Source organism: Silene latifolia, chromosome 5 (genome assembly GCF_048544455.1).
Source record: "Silene latifolia isolate original U9 population chromosome 5, ASM4854445v1, whole genome shotgun sequence".
Lineage (NCBI taxonomy): Eukaryota > Viridiplantae > Streptophyta > Magnoliopsida > Caryophyllales > Caryophyllaceae > Silene > Silene latifolia.
The window spans coordinates 85964864-85971635 of record NC_133530.1 but is presented as its reverse complement, the minus strand read 5'-3'; positions in this window follow the sequence as shown (position 1 = coordinate 85971635).

Sequence of the window (6772 nt, the reverse complement as noted above, 5' to 3'; positions counted from 1 at the left end):
GCATTATTTTCTATTACAAATGAAAAACCAAGTTTGTCAAGTGCGTAAACCGAAATAATGTTTTTCGAAAGACTAGGAACATAATAGCAATCATATAATGATAACTCAAATCCGCTAGGAAGCTGGATCACATATGTCCCCTTGGAGATGGCAGCCACTCTTGCTCCATTCCCAACACGCAGGTCAACCTCACCCTTTACGAGAGGCTCGAGATTTCGGAGGCCCTGCACATGATTACACAGATGAGAACCACAACCAGTATCTAGTACCCAAGTTCCGTAACTTGCATGGTTAATCTCAATCATATGAATAAAAGTAGAAGGAGAAGACATACCAACAGGTTTAACGCGACCCGCTTTTATGTCCTCATGATAAACGGGACATGTCCGCCTCCAATGCCCGGACTTGTGGCGGTGATGGCATTCCATGTTATCCATTTTGCTCTTTGTCGCGCCCGATGAGGTACTCGACTCACCAGGCCCACTCTTACCTGAACCCGACTTCTTGAACTTCGGTTTGCTCATCGCTAGGTTTGCCGGAGCTTTGCCCTTACCCTTCCCTTTATTTGACACAACGAGAACATCCTGTTTCATGCTCCCACTGAACTTCATGTCCTTCTCGCCTGCATACGAGAAGGGAGTGCGGTTCATGTGGAGTTTTCTTCAAATCATTCATATAGTAATTCGCTCTAAATTGCGAATAACCATCGTGGAGTGAATGAAGAATACGGTCGATAACAATATTCTCGCGATGTTACGTTAAAGGTCTCCAGTTTCTCGACATTCTCAATCATGCCGAGAATGTGTGGGCTAACCGGTTGGCCCTTTCTTCGAGTCTCGCATCAAAGAAGCGAGTGGTATGCTCATAGGTCACGATTCTCGGTGCTTTCGAGAATTCCTTGGTGAGCGTGGTGAAAATCTTGTTTGCACCTTGGGCTATGAAGCGTTTCTGCAAATTGGATTCCATTGCAAAAATGAGCACGTTTTTAATCGCACCCGCTTCCATGACGAAATCGTTATAAGTAGCGATCTCGTTAGCTCCAGCCGTGTGACCTGGGTGTGGCGGCATGGGCTCAAGTAGATATTTGAGCTTTCCGTCAGCAGCGGCAGCATTCCGTAATGCTGCCTCCCAGTCTCCGAAGTTGGATCCATCATTCTTCAGTCGAGTAGACTGATTCATCTGATTCATGAAGATCCGAAGCCAGGACTCACGGTCCAATGTGGCACTTGGCATTGGGTTATCACTTGAACCAGCCATTTGTTGTTATGCAGTTTTAAAATCGTGATCTACACTGAAAAAGAAAGGAAAAACAAAACGAAATAAGCAACTCATCGAGGTGATTTAAGTCTATTTTAAAATTCATTTTAAACATGTAGACTCTTGCACTTGCATAATTGATCTCCCTCAAGAAAGATACAAGTGATCCCAAGACTCAATTTCTGTAAATTGATAAGCCAACTGTTTAGCTAATTCTTCCGGAAGAACTCTTGGTCGATAGATTTCTGTAAATCCTATCTATTAGTCCACCATAGTCACAGGATCGTACGAGTGACCATAGTGTTGAGATAAAATAAGTCAATCGGTTCCAATTTACCCGACGTAGAAGGGGTCATAGTATGCCTACCGACGAAGAAGGGAGTCCTTGGAGTTTGACCTATAAAGACCGTTCTCAATTTTGGTTTATACGAGGAAGATCCCATCAACTTAATCATAATTCATTTTAAGTGAACGAAAAACTAGCGTCTGCGTGAATGAAACAATCTAGGTGATGGCTTAGCATGATCGTGTGACATACGAATGTCAATGAAAACTAACTCGTGACCTCTATATGTGTCAGTTTTCATGCAATAAATAGGTGGTTTGGTTTTTAGGCGGAATATGATGCATACTATCGTTACATAAAAAATAAATAAATGAATGCGATACGTAAATAAAAAATCCTAGTGTGGCCTATCCTAGTAAAAAGAACAAAATACAACTTTGGAATCCACCGTTGGACCCGAAAGCTTGTCTTGGTGTTCCATCTTTGTCCATGTAGCGGGAGTGAGCTCCGGTCTCCATCTTTAGTCTTCTCAAGGATTACAATTTAAAATTTACAAATATAAACCTATTTACATTCTAAATAAAAACTGTAATTAAAAGGAAAAATGGAGATTCGAGATCTCAAAATACAACCAAGACCGTGTTCCATCATTACGGTAACACGTTCTACTAAGGCCACACTAAGTTACAACCTTTTGCAAAATAATTAAATACGTAATTAAAAGGCATTCAAAACATTCAAAATATAAATAAGAACGATAAAACAAAATGCATCAACTAAAAAAAAATTTATTCGTGACATAATTCCGTAATTATGTTAAATTTATCCAAACCACCAAAGATAATTAAAATTATGTGACAAAACCGCTTCATCAACTTAATTTTAATTCGATATAATCCGTTACTTTAAATTTTTAAAGTAACTAACATTTACGTGGGTGAACCGTTTCACTAATCAAGCGAGAGCATAAAAAACCGTTTTATGCATTAAAAAGGCCGAAAGAAAAAACAGAAAATTTTTTTTTTTCTTCTGTACTGTTCACGTGAACAGTACCAGGGCCAAAAAAAAATTTTTTTTTTTTTTAAAACCGGCAGAAATGCCGAGAGGTTCTAAAAGCCAAAAAAAAATTTTACACGGCTAAAACGTGATCAAACAAGTGATCAAACAACAAAACGATTTGTAAAACCTCAATTGCAATTTATTCTAATCCGGATCAAAACAAAAAATACAATTGACATGTTCTTTACATCTTGTTGTAATTATCGATTAAAACAACAATTCGCTAAGAACAACACTAAAACAAGAGATCGAACGATCTAACAAAATTGTGTGGCACGCAAATTAATGTAAAAATCAGAAAACAGGCCGTGAACATCACAAGCCTCACGGTTTTCAAGAACAAAATGCCGAGACAAAAATTTTTTTTTTTTTTTTTGTGCAACACGAAATTTTATGCAATGATTTTAACCGATCTTTAACATATAGCGATGAATATCGATTACATAGACAATATGCAAAGATCAAAAATTAAAACAAGGCAATCAACACCGTGTAAACTAGACACGGTTTCCAACAATCACAAAAAAAAAACGCAGCAAATTTTTTTTCAAAAATGCCGTGACAAAAAACTGGCAGCCGAGACCAATTTTTGAACAAAATCCATCGTTTTCAAAATCGTTTAATGAAAAAAACACATATAAAAATATACGTGGCCTCGCTCTGATACCACTTGTGGGTTAATATCCGTATACTACCCTTCGAATTAAGGATTATAACGCAAAATTCATATGTATTTTATGGTCATAAACGAAATTAACAAAATGAAACGATAAAGATTAGAAATAACCTTCGGTCCTAGTGCAAAAGGCAATGAGAGATTAAAGCAAATCTCCTCCTAAACGATGCACCCAAGATAGTCCGAGTTATGCCCTTGTGCTAGATCAATACCTCTAATTGCCTTTGCAATATTGAGAGGATAGTTTTTGTGAGTTGTGTTGGATGTGAGATCCGAGTCCTGAGAGGCACAATTCCCAAAACCCTAATTTTGTTTAGCAAATGAACAATTTGGTTAGACAAGAGGAGATGCTCTCCTTTTGTCTATGAAAGGCTCTCGGCCAAACCGTGTGAGAGGGAGCTCGCGGGCTTTTAATTTTCTCTTCACTTAAACTTGCGGTCCGGTCCATAGCTTACTAAATGTATACGACGCGGTTTAATTATAAACTGTTATCGGTTATCGGAAATTAAGGCATCAACTAATAATACAGGTTAGTTGAATTATTAATACATGTCCGACAAAACAATATTGTATAATTATATTCAATATACATTTAATTAAATATAAAACGCTTATATTTAATTTTACGAATTAACTGGTTAATTCGCCTTTAGCCCATGATATTTAATCCGTATTAAATATAATATCTCAACATCACATATTTGACTAATTATTAGTCAAATAATTCGCATTTAACCTGGTTAGTCAAAATTGGCATCTACATGACTGTATTTTCATACCGTCACGTCACTCGAACGTATCCTATAGGTGTGACTTTTAGGGACCAGTTGATCACCGCCATCTGTATGACAATAACGTCAAACTTATCTAGCAAGCCAACCGTTATTGATAAACGTGGATCAACTGATAATGATACAAAGTATACCCTTTGATCCTTTTAGAGGTTTATAAGTCCTTGCACTAACTGTTAAGGACACTAACCCCAACATAGTTGGCACCTGGACTTCTAGGACGTAGGCGTTGAGGGGCTGTCTGACCACGTGTCGAACGACACGCGGCGATCGGCTCCTCGCATTCCTAATCCGGCTCCTCTCCTCGTAGCGGGGAGGACTCCTTCTTCGACTCGGGCTTCTTCTCCAACTCCGCTGAGTCGGACTCCTCTGGTTCCTTTGGGGTAAGCCTCGTTCGTGTTGCGGGGACGCTGTCCTCCCATGAGTGCGGGAAGGACTTAGGTCTACCACGCCCACTTTGGGCTCCCCCGGCGACTTGGCTGGGTCAGCTTCTCCCAGTGCTCCGTTCAAATTTCTTGGAGTCACGTTTTGGGCCCCTGGTCTCTGGACGGTTTCCGCCGCTCTTGTCGGCGTGATAAAGTGCGAGCGGGCGTATTACTAATTAAGTCCGGGACCATTTTCGGTTTTGCTACGTCAACTACATGTCCCATGATGGTGACTGGTTGGCGGTTAGCGGCGTGTCTGGTATTATTGGCATCCCGAACTCCGGTTGGATTACTCCGCCGGTGGAGGGCCGCACGACTCTGCAATTGTTGAAAGTATCATCTTGGTAGAATGCGGTTTCGTCGGTCACGATTGCGTCTTGTTGTTTCGACATCTTCTTAGCTTTTTGGGTGGGTTTTTGTTGTTTTTTTTTGTTTGGGAATGAATGTGACTAGCTTCTAGTATCTTTCCCCACAGACGGCGCCAATTGTTCCGGGTGTAATTCCGAAGCAAGTATAGTTACCACTCGTGGCTTGTTGAATGATGTCTTGAGTTGGATTCTCCTTTGGTCTTAATCGTTCCTCTCGGCCTCTCCTGCAACAATGAACGAGGCGAGGGCTTGGCTTTGTGCCAAGCGTACTCACTCGGACGCTCAAGTCGATAAACTTAAGGGGTAAGTTGTTACTTGGTGAATGTATATTGTAGAGAGATAAGGAAGATATTACGGATGAATAGTGTATTTAGGTTTAGTTGTGGATTAGTTGGATCCTTTCCTCAATGAAGGTTGAGGAGTATTTATAGGCTTTCACCTTTTGTCACGTAGTGGCCAAGTGGCCAAGTGGCTAGCAGGTGGAAAGACTGATCTACCCCTCGGCCGAGGGACCTATGGCAGGCCGGCGGGCCCTGTTGACTCACCACCGAGGGGTCTTGGATATGAGTACGCGGGTATGCGTCCCTATTTGGCAGGTTGCCATGCCGAGACCAGTCGACAGGCCGATGGGTCAGACGGCTAAGTGTCTAAGTCGTTGACTTGCTGTGGATATCTTTGACCTTGCTCAATATGTTGACTTGGTCAGCGGTGCAGAATATGCCCCATCAGAAAGTAACAACCCCTTTAAGAAAAAAAAAATAATGTCTTCAGCCATAAATTATCCGAATTAAACTTTAAACTTATTTCTCAAAATGGTCACGTACTATAAAGATAATCGGGCCTAATATAGGTGAAGACATGTTGTTATAAATTTATAAGATAATAAAATACTCCGTAGATGAATAATGTGTCTATTATAAATCCACCGAGCAAAAAAAAAACATCCCATTGCACCCAACTATTGGGATGATCATCCTTTACGGCAAAAAAAAAACGCCATTTTCATTTTTACAAATACTTTCATATGAACAAAATAACGGTTTTTTAGCTTTTTTTTAAACATTATCTCAAAAAAGAAGTTGGAAAATTGAGGTAGTAGATTTCTATTTTCCTTAAGATTAAGGGTGAAATTGTTCAAATCTTAGGGGGATGTTTTGTTCACTTGAAGAAGGTACGAGGTATGAGGCTTAGCTCATACCATACCATGTGTTGGTTGGCAAATGAAAGGGTTTCATATATATACAATATACCTCAAATCCATGAGGTATGGGTTTCTCATATTTAAGGAGGGAGGGGGTGAGTATGAGATTGATACCCATGAGAATAGAATTAAAATAACCAAAAATGTGATACAAAAATTATTTCATAATGTAAATTAAATTTTCTATATACTTATTTGATTAAATTTTTATTTTCATGATTTTATAATATTAAAATTTTTGATTTAAAATATTTTATTTTACCGGTTGTACCTTTTAATTGAATTCCATACTCATACCACTCAGAATTGAAACAATCGTATGAGGAATCAAGTTCCAACCCCATATCACTCGGGTATGATTTCCGATTCCAAACTCATGCCATGTACGAAACAAATGCCCCCTTAGGCCTTGTTCTTTTGCACTGAAATTGTCTGAACCTTAAACTGAACTTAATGGAGCTAAACTAACTAAACTTAATGGAGCTAAACTGAATTGAACGTAATGAAACTAAAACTGAACTGAAATAAGAGTTAATTTGTGAAGAAAAAGCTGAACTGAACTAGAGTTGAACTAAATTAAAATGAGTTGAACTTAAGTACAAAAGATCACGGACTACGTGAATTTAAGTAGTTAGTTTGTTAGGTGATTTTATCAAAATAAAAGAGTTAAATTTAAAAGTTTTTTACTCATTAATATTAGGTAAATATA